Source organism: Lepisma saccharinum, chromosome 25 (assembly GCF_977018435.1).
Source record: "Lepisma saccharinum chromosome 25, izLepSacc3.1, whole genome shotgun sequence".
In the NCBI taxonomy this organism is placed as follows: Eukaryota; Metazoa; Arthropoda; class Insecta; order Zygentoma; family Lepismatidae; genus Lepisma; species Lepisma saccharinum.
Window position 1 is genome coordinate 15,084,572 of NC_139253.1, and position 15,513 is coordinate 15,100,084.

Here is a 15,513-nt window from a genome sequence, read left to right on the forward strand (position 1 = left end):
GAATTCAATTCGGTCCAGGAACCTATTTTCCAGAATGAATTCAATTCGGTCCAGGAACCTTTTTTCCAGAATGAATTCAATTCGGTCCAGGAACCTTTTTTCCAGAATGAATTTCAAATCGGTACAGAAACGTTTTTCCGGATGAATTTCAATTCGGTCCAGGAACCTATTTTCCAGAATGAATTCATTTTTGTCCAGGAACCATTTTTCCAGAAAGAATTTCAATTCGGTACAGAAACTTTTTTCCGGATGAATTTCAATTCGGTTAAGGAACCTTTTTTCCAGAATGAATTCAATTCGGTCCAGGAACCTTTTTTCCAGAATGAATTCAATTCGGTCCAGGAACCATTTTTCCAGAATGAATTTCAATTCGGTCCAGGAACCTTTTTTCCAGAATGAATTCAATTCGGTCCAGGAACCTATTTTCCAGAATGAATTCATTTTGGTCCAAGAACCTATTTTCCAGAATGAATTCATTTTGGTCCAGGAACCTTTTTCCAGAATGAATTCAATTCGGTCCAGGAACCATTTTTCCAGAATGAATTTCAATTCTGTACAGAAACTTTTTTCCGGATGAATTTCAATTCGGTCCAGGAACCTTTTTTCCAGAATGAATTCAATTCGGTCCAGGAACCTATTTTCCAGAATGAATTCAATTCGGTCCAGGAACCTATTTTCCAGAATGAATTTCAATTCGGTACAGAAACTTTTTTCCGGATGAATTTCAATTCGGTCCAGGAACCTATTTTCCAGAATGAATTCAATTCGGTCCAGGAACCTATTTTCCAGAATGAATTCAATTCGGTCCAGTAACCTATTTTCCAGAATGAATTTCAATTCGGTACAGAAACTTTTTTCCGGATGAATTTCAATTCGGTCCAGGAACCTTTTTTCCAGAATGAATTCAATTCGGTCCAGGAACCTATTTTCCAGAATGAATTCAATTCGGTCCAGGAACCTATTTTCCAGAATGAATTTCAAATTCGGTACAGAAACGTTTTTCCGGATGAATTTCAATTCGGTCCAGGAACCTATTTTCCAGAATGAATTCAATTCGGTCCAGGAACCTATTTTCCAGAATGAATTCAATTCGGTCCAGGAACCTATTTTCCAGAATGAATTCAATTCGGTCCAGGAACCTTTCTTCCAGAATGAATTTCAATTCGGTACAGAAACGTTTTTCCGGATGAATTTCAATTCGGTCCAGGAACCTATTTTCCAGAATGAATTCATTTTGGTCCAGGAACCATTTTTCCAGAATGAATTTCAATTCGGTACAGAAACTTTTTTCCGGATGAATTTCAATTCGGTCCTGAAACCTTTTTTCCAGAATGAATTCAATTCGGTCCAGAAACCTATTTTCCAGAATGAATTTCAATTCGGTACAGAAACTTTTTCCGGATGAATTTCAATTCGGTCCAGAAACCTTTTTTCCAGAATGAATTTCAATTCGGTACAGAAAGTTTTTTCCGGATGAATTTCAATTCGGTCCAGGAACCTATTTTCCAGAATGAATTCATTTTGGTCCAGGAACCATTTTTCCAGAATGAATTTCAATTCGGTACAGAAACTTTTTCCGGATGAATTTCAATTCGGTCCTGAAACCTTTTTTCCGGAAGAATTTCAATTCGGTACAGAAAGTTTTTTCCGGATGAATTTCAATTCGGTCCAGGAACCTACTTTCCAGAATGAATTCATTTTGGTCCAGGAATCATTTTTCCAGAATGAATTTCAATTCGGTACAGAAACTTTTTTCCGGATGAATTTCAATTCGGTCCAGGAAACTTTTTTCCAGAATGAATTCAATTCGGTCCAGGAACCTATTTTCCAGAATGAATTCAATTCGGTCCAGGAACCTATTTTCCAGAATGAATTTCAATTCGGTACAGAAACTTTTTTCCGGATGAATTTCAATTCGGTCCAGGAACCTTTTTTCCAGAATGAATTCAATTCGGTCCAGGAACCTATTTTCCAGAATGAATTTCAATTCGGTACAGAAACTTTTTTCCGGATGAATTTCAATTCGGTCCAGGAACCTTTTTTCCAGAATGAATTCAATTCGGTCCAGGAACCTATTTTCCAGAATGAATTCAATTCGGTCCAGGAACCTTTTTTCCAGAATGAATTCAATTCGGTCCAGGAACCTTTTTTCCAGAATGAATTTCAATTCGGTACAGAAACGTTTTTCCGGATGAATTTCAATTCGGTCCAGGAACCTTTTTTCCAGAATGAATTCAATTCGGTCCAGGAACCTATTTTCCAGAATGAATTCAATTCGGTCCAGGAACCTTTTTTCCGGAAGAATTTCAATTCGGTACAGAAAGTTTTTTCCGGATGAATTTCAATTCGGTCCAGGAACCTATTTTCCAGAATGAATTCATTTTGGTCCAGGAACAATTTTTCCAGAATGAATTTCAATTCGGTACAGAAACTTTTTTCCGGATGAATTTCAATTCGGTCCAGGAACCTTTTTTCCAGAATGAATTCAATTCGGTCCAGGAACCTATTTTCCAGAATGAATTCAATTCGGTCCAGGAACCTATTTTCCAGAATGAATTTCAATTCGGTACAGAAACTTTTTTCCGGATGAATTTCAATTCGGTCCAGGAACCTTTTTTCCAGAATGAATTCAATTCGGTCCAGGAACCTATTTTCCAGAATGAATTCAATTCGGTCCAGGAACCTATTTTCCAGAATGAATTTCAATTCGGTACAGAAACTTTTTTCCGGATGAATTTCAATTCGGCCCAGGAACCTATTTTCCAGAATGAATTCAATTCGGTCCAGGAACCTATTTTCCAGAATGAATTCAATTCGGTCCAGGAACCTATTTTCCATAATGAATTTCAATTCCGTACAGAAACTTTTTTCCGGATGAATTTCAATTCGGTCCAGGAACCTTTTTTCCAGAATGAATTCAATTCGGTCCAGGAACCTATTTTCCAGAATGAATTCAATTCGGTCCAGGAACCTATTTTCCAGAATGAATTTCAATTCGGTACAGAAACTTTTTTCCGGATGAATTTCAATTCGGTCCAGGAACCTTTTTTCCAGAATGAATTCAATTCGGTCCAGGAACCTATTTTCCAGAATGAATTTCAATTCGGTACAGAAACTTTTTTCCGGATGAATTTCAATTCGGTCCAGGAACCTTTTTTCCAGAATGAATTCAATTCGGTCCAGGAACCTATTTTCCAGAATGAATTCAATTCGGTCCAGGAACCTTTTTTCCAGAATGAATTCAATTCGGTCCAGGAACCTTTTTTCCAGAATGAATTTCAATTCGGTACAGAAACGTTTTTCCGGATGAATTTCAATTCGGTCCAGGAACCTTTTTTCCAGAATGAATTCAATTCGGTCCAGGAACCTATTTTCCAGAATGAATTCAATTCGGTCCAGGAACCTTTTTTCCGGAAGAATTTCAATTCGGTACAGAAAGTTTTTTCCGGATGAATTTCAATTCGGTCCAGGAACCTATTTTCCAGAATGAATTCATTTTGGTCCAGGAACCATTTTTCCAGAATGAATTTCAATTCGGTACAGAAACTTTTTTCCGGATGAATTTCAATTCGGTCCATTAACCTTTTTTCCAGAATGAATTCAATTCGGTCCAGGAACCTATTTTCCAGAATGAATTCAATTCGGTCCAGGAACCTATTTTCCAGAATGAATTTCAATTCGGTACAGAAACTTTTTTCCGGATGAATTTCAATTCGGTCCAGGAACCTTTTTTCCAGAATGAATTCAATTCGGTCCAGGAACCTATTTTCCAGAATGAATTCAATTCGGTCAAGGAACCTATTTTCCAGAATGAATTTCAATTCGGTACAGAAACTTTTTTCCGGATGAATTTCAATTCGGCCCAGGAACCTATTTTCCAGAATGAATTCAATTCGGTCCAGGAACCTATTTTCCAGAATGAATTCAATTCGGTCCAGGAACCTATTTTCCAGAATGAATTTCAATTCCGTACAGAAACTTTTTTCCGGATGAATTTCAATTCGGTCCAGGAACCTTTTTTCCAGGATGAATTCAATTCGGTCCAGGAACCTATTTTCCAGAATGAATTCAATTCGGTCCAGGAACCTATTTTCCAGAATGAATTTCAATTCGGTACAGAAACTTTTTTCCGGATGAATTTCAATTCGGTCCAGGAACCTTTTTTCCAGAATGAATTCAATTCGGTCCAGGAACCTATTTTCCAGAATGAATTTCAATTCGGTACAGAAACTTTTTTCCGGATGAATTTCAATTCGGTCCAGGAACCTTTTTTCCAGAATGAATTCAATTCGGTTCAGGAACCTATTTTCCAGAATGAATTCAATTCGGTCCAGGAACCTTTTTTCCAGAATGAATTCAATTCGGACCAGGAACCTTTTTTCCAGAATGAATTTCAATTCGGTACAGAAACGTTTTTCCGGATGAATTTCAATTCGGTCCAGGAACCTTTTTCCAGAATGAATTCAATTCGGTCCAGGAACCTATTTTCCAGAATGAATTCAATTCGGTCCAGGAACCTTTTTTCCGGAAGAATTTCAATTCGGTACAGAAAGTTTTTTTCCGGATGAATTTCAATTCGGTCCAGGAACCTATTTTCCAGAATGAATTCATTTTGGTCCAGGAACCATTTTTCCAGAATGAATTTCAATTCGGTACAGAAACTTTTTTCCGGATGAATTTCAATTCGGTCCAGGAACCTTTTTTCCAGAATGAATTCAATTCATTCCAGGAACCTATTTTCCAGAATGAATTCAATTCGGTCCAGGAACCTATTTTCCAGAATGAATTTCAATTCGGTACAGAAACTTTTTTCCGGATGAATTTCAATTCGGTCCAGGAACCTTTTTTCCAGAATGAATTCAATTCGGTCCAGGAACCTATTTTCCAGAATGAATTTCAATTCGGTACAGAAACTTTTTTCCGGATGAATTTCAATTCGGCCCAGGAACCTATTTTCCAGAATGAATTCAATTCGGTCCAGGAACCTATTTTCCAGAATGAATTCAATTCGGTCCAGGAACCTTTTTTCCACAATGAATTCAATTCGGTCCAGGAACCTTTTTTCCAAAATGAATTTCAATTCGGTCCAGAAATGTTTTTCCGGATGAATTTCAATTCGGTCCAGGAACCTATTTTCCAGAATGAATTCATTTTGGTCCAGGAACCATTTCTCCAGAATGAATTTCAATTCGGTACAGAAACTTTTTTCCGGATGAATTTCAATTCGGTCCTGAAACCTTTTTTCCAGAATGAATTCAATTCGGTCCAGAAACCTATTTTCCAGAATGAATTTCAATTCGGTACAGAAACTTTTTCCGGATGAATTTCAATTCGTTCCAGAAACCTTTTTTCCAGAATGAATTTCAATTCGGTACAGAAAGTTTTTTCCGGATGAATTTCAATTCGGTCCAGGAACCTATTTTCCAGAATGAATTCATTTTGGTCCAGGAACCATTTTTCCAGAATGAATTTCAATTCGGTACAGAAACTTTTTTCCGGATGAATTTCAATTCGGTCCAGGAACCTTTTTTACAGAATGAATTCAATTCGGTCCAGGAACCTTTTTTCCAGAATGAATTTCAATTCGGTACAGAAACGTTTTTCCGGATGAATTTCAATTCGGTCCAGGAACCTATTTTCCAGAATGAATTCAATTCGGTCCAGGAACCTATTTTCCAGAATGAATTTCAATTCGGTACAGAAACTTTTTTCCGGATGAATTTCAATTCGGTCCAGGAACCTATTTTCCAGAATGAATTCAATTCGGTCCAGGAACCTATTTTCCAGAATGAATTCAATTCGGTCCAGGAACCTATTTTCCAGAATGAATTCAATTCGGTCCAGGAACCTATTTTCCAGAATGAATTTCAATTCGGTACAGAAACTTTTTTCCGGATGAATTTCAATTCGGTCCAAGAACCAATTTTCCAGAATGAATTCAATTCGGTCCAGGAACCTATTTTCCAGAATGAATTTAATTCGGTCCAAGAACCTTTTTTCCAGAATGAATTTCAATTCGGTACAGAAACGTTTTTCCGGATGAATTTCAATTCGGTCCAGGAACCTATTTTCCAGAATGAATTCAATTCGGTCCAGGAACCTATTTTCCAGAATGAATTCAATTCGGTCCAGGAACCTATTTTCCAGAATGAATTCAATTCGGTCCAGGAACCTATTTTCCAGAATGAATTTCAATTCGGTACAGAAACTTTTTTCCGGATGAATTTCAATTCGGTCCATTAACCTATTTTCCAGAATGAATTCAATTCGGTCCAGGAACCTATTTTCCAGAATGAATTTCAATTCGGTGCAGAAACTTTTTTCCGGATGAATTTCAATTCGGTCCAGGAACCTTTTTTCCAGAATGAATTTCAATTCGGTCCAGGAACCTATTTTCCAGAATGAATTTCAATTCGGTACAGAAACTTTTTTCCGGATGAATTTCAATTCGGTCCAGGAACCTTTTTTCCAGAATGAATTCAATTCGGTCCAGGAACCTATTTTCCAGAATGAATTCAATTCGGTCCAGGAACCTTTTTTCCAGAATGAAATCAATTCGGTCCAGGAACCTTTTTTCCAGAATGAATTTCAATTCGGTACAGAAACGTTTTTCCCGATGAATTTCAATTCGGTCCAGGAACCTTTTTTCCAGAATGAATTCAATTCGGTCCAGGTACCTATTTTCCAGAATGAATTCAATTCGGTCCAGGAACCTTTTTTGCGGAAGAATTTCAATTCGGTACAGAAAGTTTTTTCCGGATGAATTTCAATTCGGTCCAGGAACCTATTTTCCAGAATGAATTCATTTTGGTCCAGGAACCATTTTTCCAGAATGAATTTCAATTCGGTACAGAAACTTTTTTACGGATGAATTTCAATTCGGTCCAAGAACCTTTTTTCCAGAATGAATTCAATTCGGTCCAGGAACCTATTTTCCAGAATGAATTCAATTCGGTCCAGGAACCTATTTTCCAGAATGAATTTCAATTCGGTACAGAAACCTTTTTTCCGGATGAATTTCAATTCGGTCCAGGAACCTATTTTCCAGAATGAATTCAATTCGGTCCAGGAACCTATTTTCCAGAATGAATTCAATTCGGTCCAGGAACCTATTTTCCAGAATGAATTCAATTCGGTCCAGGAACCTATTTTCCAGAATGAATTTCAATTCGGTACAGAAACTTTTTTCCGGATGAATTTCAATTCGGTCCAGGAACCTTTTTTCCAGAATGAATTCAATTCGGTCCAGGAACCTATTTTCCAGAATGAATTCAATTCGGTCCAGGAACCTATTTTCCAGAATGAATTTCAATTCGGTACAGAAACTTTTTTCCGGATGAATTTCAATTCGGTCCAGGAACCTATTTTCCAGAATGAATTCAATTCGGTCCAGGAACCTATTTTCCAGAATGAATTCAATTCGGTTCAGGAACCTTTTTTCCAGAATGAATTCAATTCGGTCCAGGAACCTTTTTTCCAGAATGAATTTCAATTCGGTACAGAAACGTTTTTCCGGATGAATTTCAATTCGGTCCAGGAACCTATTTTCCAGAATGAATTCATTTTGGTCCAGGAACCATTTTTCCAGAATGAATTTCAATTCGGTACAGAAACTTTTTTCCGGATGAATTTCAATTTGGTCCTGAAACCTTTTTTCCAGAATGAATTCAATTCGGTCCAGAAACCTATTTTCCAGAATGAATTTCAATTCGGTACAGAAACTTTTTCCGGATGAATTTCAATTCGGTCCAGAAACCTTTTTTCCAGAATGAATTTCAATTCGGTACAGAAAGTTTTTTCCGGATGAATTTCAATTCGGTCCAGGAACCTATTTTCCAGAATGAATTCATTTTGGTCCAGGAACCATTTTTCCAGAATGAATTTCAATTCGGTACAGAAACTTTTTTCCGGATGAATTTCAATTCGGTCCAGGAACCTTTTTTCCAGAATGAATTCAATTCGGTCCAGGAACCTATTTTCCAGAATGAATTCAATTCGGTCCAGGAACCTTTTTTCCAGAATGAATTTCAATTCGGTACAGAAACGTTTTTCCGGATGAATTTCAATTCGGTCCAGGAACCTATTTTCCAGAATGAATTCAATTCGGTCCAGGAACCTATTTTCCAGAATGAATTTCAATTCGGTACAGAAACTTTTTTCCGGATGAATTTCAATTCGGTCCAGGAACCTATTTTCCAGAATGAATTCAATTCGGTCCAGGAACCTATTTTCCAGAATGAATTAAATTCGGTCCAGGAACCTATTTTCCAGAATGAATTCAATTCGGTCCAGGAACCTATTTTCCAGAATGAATTTCAATTCGGTACAGAAACTTTTTTCCGGATGAATTTCAATTCGGTCCAGGAACCAATTTTCCAGATTGAATTCAATTCGGTCCAGGAACCTATTTTCCAGAATGAATTCAATTCGGTCCAGGAACTTTTTTTCCAGAATGAATTTCAATTCGGTACAGAAACGTTTTTCCGGATGAATTTCAATTCGGTCCAGGAACCTGTTTTCCAGAATGAATTCAATTCGGTCCAGGAACCTATTTTCCAGAATGAATTCAATTCGGTCCAGGAACCTATTTTCCAGAATGAATTCAATTCGGTCCAGGAACCTATTTTCCAGAATGAATTTCAATTCGGTACAGAAACTTTTTCCGGATGAATTTCAATTCGGTCCATTAACCTATTTTCCAGAATGAATTCAATTCGGTCCAGGAACCTATTTTCCAGAATGAATTTCAATTCGGTAGAGAAACTTTTTCCGGATGAATTTCAATTCGGTCCAAGAACCTTTTTTCCAGAATGAATTTCAATTCGGTCCAGGAACCTTTTTTCCAGAATGAATTCAATTCGGTCCAGGAACCTATTTTCCAGAATGAATTCAATTCGGTCCAGGAACCTATTTTCCAGAATGAATTCAATTCGGTCCAGGAACCTATTTTCCAGAATGAATTCAATTCGGTCCAGGAACCTATTTTCCAGAATGAATTCAATTCGGTCCAGGAACCTATTTTCCAGAATGAATTCAATTCGGTCCAGGAACCTATTTTCCAGAATGAATTTCAATTCGGTACAGAAACGTTTTTCCGGATGAATTTCAATTCGGTCCAGGAACCTTTTTTCCAGAATGAATTCAATTCGGTCCAGGAACCTATTTTCCAGAATGAATTCAATTCGGTCCAGGAACCTATTTTCCAGAATGAATTTCAATTCGGTACAGAAACTTTTTTCCGGTTGAATTTCAATTCGGTCCAGGAACCTATTTTCCAGAATGAATTCAATTCGGTCCAGGAACCTATTTTCCAGAATGAATTAAATTCGGTCCAGGAACCTATTTTCCAGAATGAATTTCAATTCGGTACAGAAACTTTTTTCCGGATGAATTTCAATTCGGTCCAGGAACCTTTTTTCCAGAATGAATTGAATTCGGTCCAGGAACCTATTTTCCAGAATGAATTCAATTCGGTCCAGGAACCTATTTTCCAGAATGAATTTCAATTCGGTACAGAAACTTTTTTCCGGATGAATTTCAATTCGGTCCAGGAACCTATTTTCCAGAATGAATTCAATTCGGTCCAGGAACCTATTTTCCAGAATGAATTCAATTCGGTCCAGGAACCTATTTTCCAGAATGAATTTCAATTCGGTACAGAAACCTTTTTTCCGGATGAATTTCAATTCGGTCCAGGAACCTATTTTCCAGAATGAATTCAATTCGGTCCAGGAACCTATTTTCCAGAATGAATTCAATTCGGTCCAGGAACCTATTTTCCAGAATGAATTCAATTCGGTCCAGGAACCTATTTTCCAGAATGAATTTCAATTCGGTACAGAAACTTTTTTCCGGATGAATTTCAATTCGGTCCAGGAACCTTTTTTCCAGAATGAATTCAATTCGGTCCAGGAACCTATTTTCCAGAATGAATTCAATTCGGTCCAGGAACCTATTTTCCAGAATGAATTTCAATTCGGTACAGAAACTTTTTTCCGGATGAATTTCAATTCGGTCCAGGAACCTATTTTCCAGAATGAATTCAATTCGGTCCAGGAACCTATTTTCCAGAATGAATTCAATTCGGTTCAGGAACCTTTTTTCCAGAATGAATTCAATTCGGTCCAGGAACCTTTTTTCCAGAATGAATTTCAATTCGGTACAGAAACGTTTTTCCGGATGAATTTCAATTCGGTCCAGGAACCTATTTTCCAGAATGAATTCATTTTGGTCCAGGAACCATTTTTCCAGAATGAATTTCAATTCGGTACAGAAACTTTTTTCCGGATGAATTTCAATTTGGTCCTGAAACCTTTTTTCCAGAATGAATTCAATTCGGTCCAGAAACCTATTTTCCAGAATGAATTTCAATTCGGTACAGAAACTTTTTCCGGATGAATTTCAATTCGGTCCAGAAACCTTTTTTCCAGAATGAATTTCAATTCGGTACAGAAAGTTTTTTCCGGATGAATTTCAATTCGGTCCAGGAACCTATTTTCCAGAATGAATTCATTTTGGTCCAGGAACCATTTTTCCAGAATGAATTTCAATTCGGTACAGAAACTTTTTTCCGGATGAATTTCAATTCGGTCCAGGAACCTTTTTTCCAGAATGAATTCAATTCGGTCCAGGAACCTATTTTCCAGAATGAATTCAATTCGGTCCAGGAACCTTTTTTCCAGAATGAATTTCAATTCGGTACAGAAACGTTTTTCCGGATGAATTTCAATTCGGTCCAGGAACCTATTTTCCAGAATGAATTCAATTCGGTCCAGGAACCTATTTTCCAGAATGAATTTCAATTCGGTACAGAAACTTTTTTCCGGATGAATTTCAATTCGGTCCAGGAACCTATTTTCCAGAATGAATTCAATTCGGTCCAGGAACCTATTTTCCAGAATGAATTAAATTCGGTCCAGGAACCTATTTTCCAGAATGAATTCAATTCGGTCCAGGAACCTATTTTCCAGAATGAATTTCAATTCGGTACAGAAACTTTTTTCCGGATGAATTTCAATTCGGTCCAGGAACCAATTTTCCAGATTGAATTCAATTCGGTCCAGGAACCTATTTTCCAGAATGAATTCAATTCGGTCCAGGAACCTTTTTTCCAGAATGAATTTCAATTCGGTACAGAAACGTTTTTCCGGATGAATTTCAATTCGGTCCAGGAACCTGTTTTCCAGAATGAATTCAATTCGGTCCAGGAACCTATTTTCCAGAATGAATTCAATTCGGTCCAGGAACCTATTTTCCAGAATGAATTCAATTCGGTCCAGGAACCTATTTTCCAGAATGAATTTTAATTCGGTACAGAAACTTTTTCCGGATGAATTTCAATTCGGTCCATTAACCTATTTTCCAGAATGAATTCAATTCGGTCCAGGAACCTATTTTCCAGAATGAATTTCAATTCGGTAGAGAAACTTTTTCCGGATGAATTTCAATTCGGTCCAAGAACCTTTTTTCCAGAATGAATTTCAATTCGGTCCAGGAACCTTTTTTCCCGAATGAATTCAATTCGGTCCAGGAACCTATTTTCCAGAATGAATTCAATTCGGTCCAGGAACCTATTTTCCAGAATGAATTCAATTCGGTCCAGGAACCTATTTTCCAGAATGAATTCAATTCGGTCCAGGAACCTATTTTCCAGAATGAATTCAATTCGGTCCAGGAACCTATTTTCCAGAATGAATTCAATTCGGTCCAGGAACCTATTTTCCAGAATGAATTTCAATTCGGTACAGAAACGTTTTTCCGGATGAATTTCAATTCGGTCCAGGAACCTTTTTTCCAGAATGAATTCAATTCGGTCCAGGAACCTATTTTCCAGAATGAATTCAATTCGGTCCAGGAACCTATTTTCCAGAATGAATTTCAATTCGGTACAGAAACTTTTTTCCGGTTGAATTTCAATTCGGTCCAGGAACCTATTTTCCAGAATGAATTCAATTCGGTCCAGGAACCTATTTTCCAGAATGAATTAAATTCGGTCCAGGAACCTATTTTCCAGAATGAATTTCAATTCGGTACAGAAACTTTTTTCCGGATGAATTTCAATTCGGTCCAGGAACCTTTTTTCCAGAATGAATTGAATTCGGTCCAGGAACCTATTTTCCAGAATGAATTCAATTCGGTCCAGGAACCTATTTTCCAGAATGAATTTCAATTCGGTACAGAAACTTTTTTCCGGATGAATTTCAATTCGGTCCAGGAACCTATTTTCCAGAATGAATTCAATTCGGTCCAGGAACCTATTTTCCAGAATGAATTCAATTCGGTCCAGGAACCTTTTTTCCAGAATGAATTCAATTCGGTCCAGGAACTTTTTTCCAGAATGAATTTCAAATCGGTACAGAAACGTTTTTCCGGATGAATTTCAATTCGGTCCAGGAACCTATTTTCCAGAATGAATTCATTTTGGTCCAGGAACCATTTTTCCAGAATGAATTTCAATTCGGTACAGAAACTTTCTTCCAGATGAATTTCAATTCGGTCCAGGAACCTTTTTTCCAGAATGAATTCAATTCGGTCCAGGAACCTTTTTTCCAGAATGAATTCAATTCGGTCCAGGAACCATTTTTCCAGAATGAATTTCAATTCGGTCCAGGAACCTTTTTTCCAGAATGAATTCAATTCGGTCCAGGAACCTATTTTCCAGAATGAATTCATTTTGGTCCAGGAACCTATTTTCCAGAATGAATTCATTTTGGTCCAGGAACCTTTTTCCAGAATGAATTCAATTCGGTCCAGGAACCATTTTTCCAGAATGAATTTCAATTCTGTACAGAAACTTTTTTCCGGATGAATTTCAATTCGGTCCAGGAACAATTTTTCCAGAATGAATTCAATTCGGTCCAGGAACCTATTTTCCAGAATGAATTCAATTCGGTCCAGGAACCTATTTTCCAGAATGAATTTCAATTCGGTACAGAAACTTTTTTCCGGATGAATTTCAATTCGGTCCAGGAACCTATTTTCCAGAATGAATTCAATTCGGTCCAGGAACCTATTTTCCAGAATGAATTCAATTCGGTCCAGTAACCTATTTTCCAGAATGAATTTCAATTCGGTACAGAAACTTTTTTCCGGATGAATTTCAATTCGGTCCAGAAACCTTTTTTCCAGAATGAATTCAATTCGGTCCAGGAACCTATTTTCCAGAATGAATTCAATTCGGTCCAGGAACCTATTTTCCAGAATGAATTTCAAATTCGGTACAGAAACGTTTTTCCGGATGAATTTCAATTCGGTCCAGGAACCTATTTTCCAGAATGAATTCAATTCGGTCCAGGAACCTATTTTCCAGAATGAATTCAATTCGGTCCAGGAACCTATTTTCCAGAATGAATTCAATTCGGTCCAGGAACCTTTTTTCCAGAATGAATTTCAATTCGGTACAGAAACGTTTTTCCGGATGAATTTCAATTCGGTCCAGGAACCTATTTTCCAGAATGAATTCATTTTGGTCCAGGAACCATTTTTCCAGAATGAATTTCAATTCGGTACAGAAACTTTTTTCCGGATGAATTTCAATTCGGTCCTGAAACCTTTTTTCCAGAATGAATTCAATTCGGTCCAGAAACCTATTTTCCAGAATGAATTTCAATTCGGTACAGAAACTTTTTCCGGATGAATTTCAATTCGGTCCAGAAACCTTTTTTCCAGAATGAATTTCAATTCGGTACAGAAAGTTTTTTCCGGATGAATTTCAATTCGGTCCAGGAACCTATTTTCCAGAATGAATTCATTTTGGTCCAGGAACCATTTTTCCAGAATGAATTTCAATTCGGTACAGAAACTTTTTCCGGATGAATTTCAATTCGGTCCTGAAACCTTTTTTCCGGAAGAATTTCAATTCGGTACAGAAAGTTTTTTCCGGATGAATTTCAATTCGGTCCAGGAACCTACTTTCCAGAATGAATTCATTTTGGTCCAGGAACCATTTTTCCAGAATGAATTTCAATTCGGTACAGAAACTTTTTTCCGGATGAATTTCAATTCGGTCCAGGAAACTTTTTTCCAGAATGAATTCAATTCGGTCCAGGAACCTATTTTCCAGAATGAATTCAATTCGGTCCAGGAACCTATTATCCAGAATGAATTTCAATTCGGTACAGAAACTTTTTTCCGGATGAATTTCAATTCGGTCCAAGAACCTTTTTTCCAGAATGAATTCAATTCGGTCCAGGAACCTATTTTCCAGAATGAATTTCAATTCGGTACAGAAACTTTTTTCCGGATGAATTTCAATTCGGTCCAGGAACCTTTTTTCCAGAATGAATTCAATTCGGTCCAGGAACCTATTTTCCAGAATGAATTCAATTCGGTCCAGGAACCTTTTTTCCAGAATGAATTCAATTCGGTCCAGGAACCTTTTTTCCAGAATGAATTTCAATTCGGTACAGAAACGTTTTTCCGGATGAATTTCAATTCGGTCCAGGAACCTTTTTTCCAGAATGAATTCAATTCGGTCCAGGAACCTATTTTCCAGAATGAATTCAATTCGGTCCAGGAACCTTTTTTCCGGAAGAATTTCAATTCGGTACAGAAAGTTTTTTCCGGATGAATTTCAATTCGGTCCAGGAACCTATTTTCCAGAATGAATTCATTTTGGTCCAGGAACCATTTTTCCAGAATGAATTTCAATTCGGTACAGAAACTTTTTTCCGGATGAATTTCAATTCGGTCCAGGAACCTTTTTTCCAGAATGAATTCAATTCGGTCCAGGAACCTATTTTCCAGAATGAATTCAATTCGGTCCAGGAACCTATTTTCCAGAATGAATTTCAATTCGGTACAGAAACTTTTTTCCGGATGAATTTCAATTCGGTCCAGGAACCTTTTTTCCAGAATGAATTCAATTCGGTCCAGGAACCTATTTTCCAGAATGAATTCAATTCGGTCCAGGAACCTATTTTCCAGAATGAATTTCAATTCGGTACAGAAACTTTTTTCCGGATGAATTTCTATTCGGCCCAGGAACCTATTTTCCAGAATGAATTCAATTCGGTCCAGGAACCTATTTTCCAGAATGAATTCAATTCGGTCCAGGAACCTATTTTCCAGAATGAATTCAATTCGGTCCAGGAACCTTTCTTCCAGAATGAATTTCAATTCGGTACAGAAACGTTTTTCCGGATGAATTTCAATTCGGTCCAGGAACCTATTTTCCAGAATGAATTCATTTTGGTCCAGGAACCATTTTTCCAGAATGAATTTCAATTCGGTACAGAAACTTTTTTCCGGATGAATTTCAATTCGGTCCAGGAACCTTTTTTCCAGAATGAATTCAATTCGGTCCAGGAACCTATTTTCCAGAATGAATTTCAATTCGGTACAGAAACTTTTTTCCGGATGAATTTCAATTCGGTCCAGGAACCTTTTTTCCAGAATGAATTCAATTCGGTCCAGGAACCTATTTTCCAGAATGAATTCAATTCGGTCCAGGAACCTTTTTTTCAGAATGAATTCAATTCGGTCCAGGAACCTTTCTTCCAGAATGAATTTCAA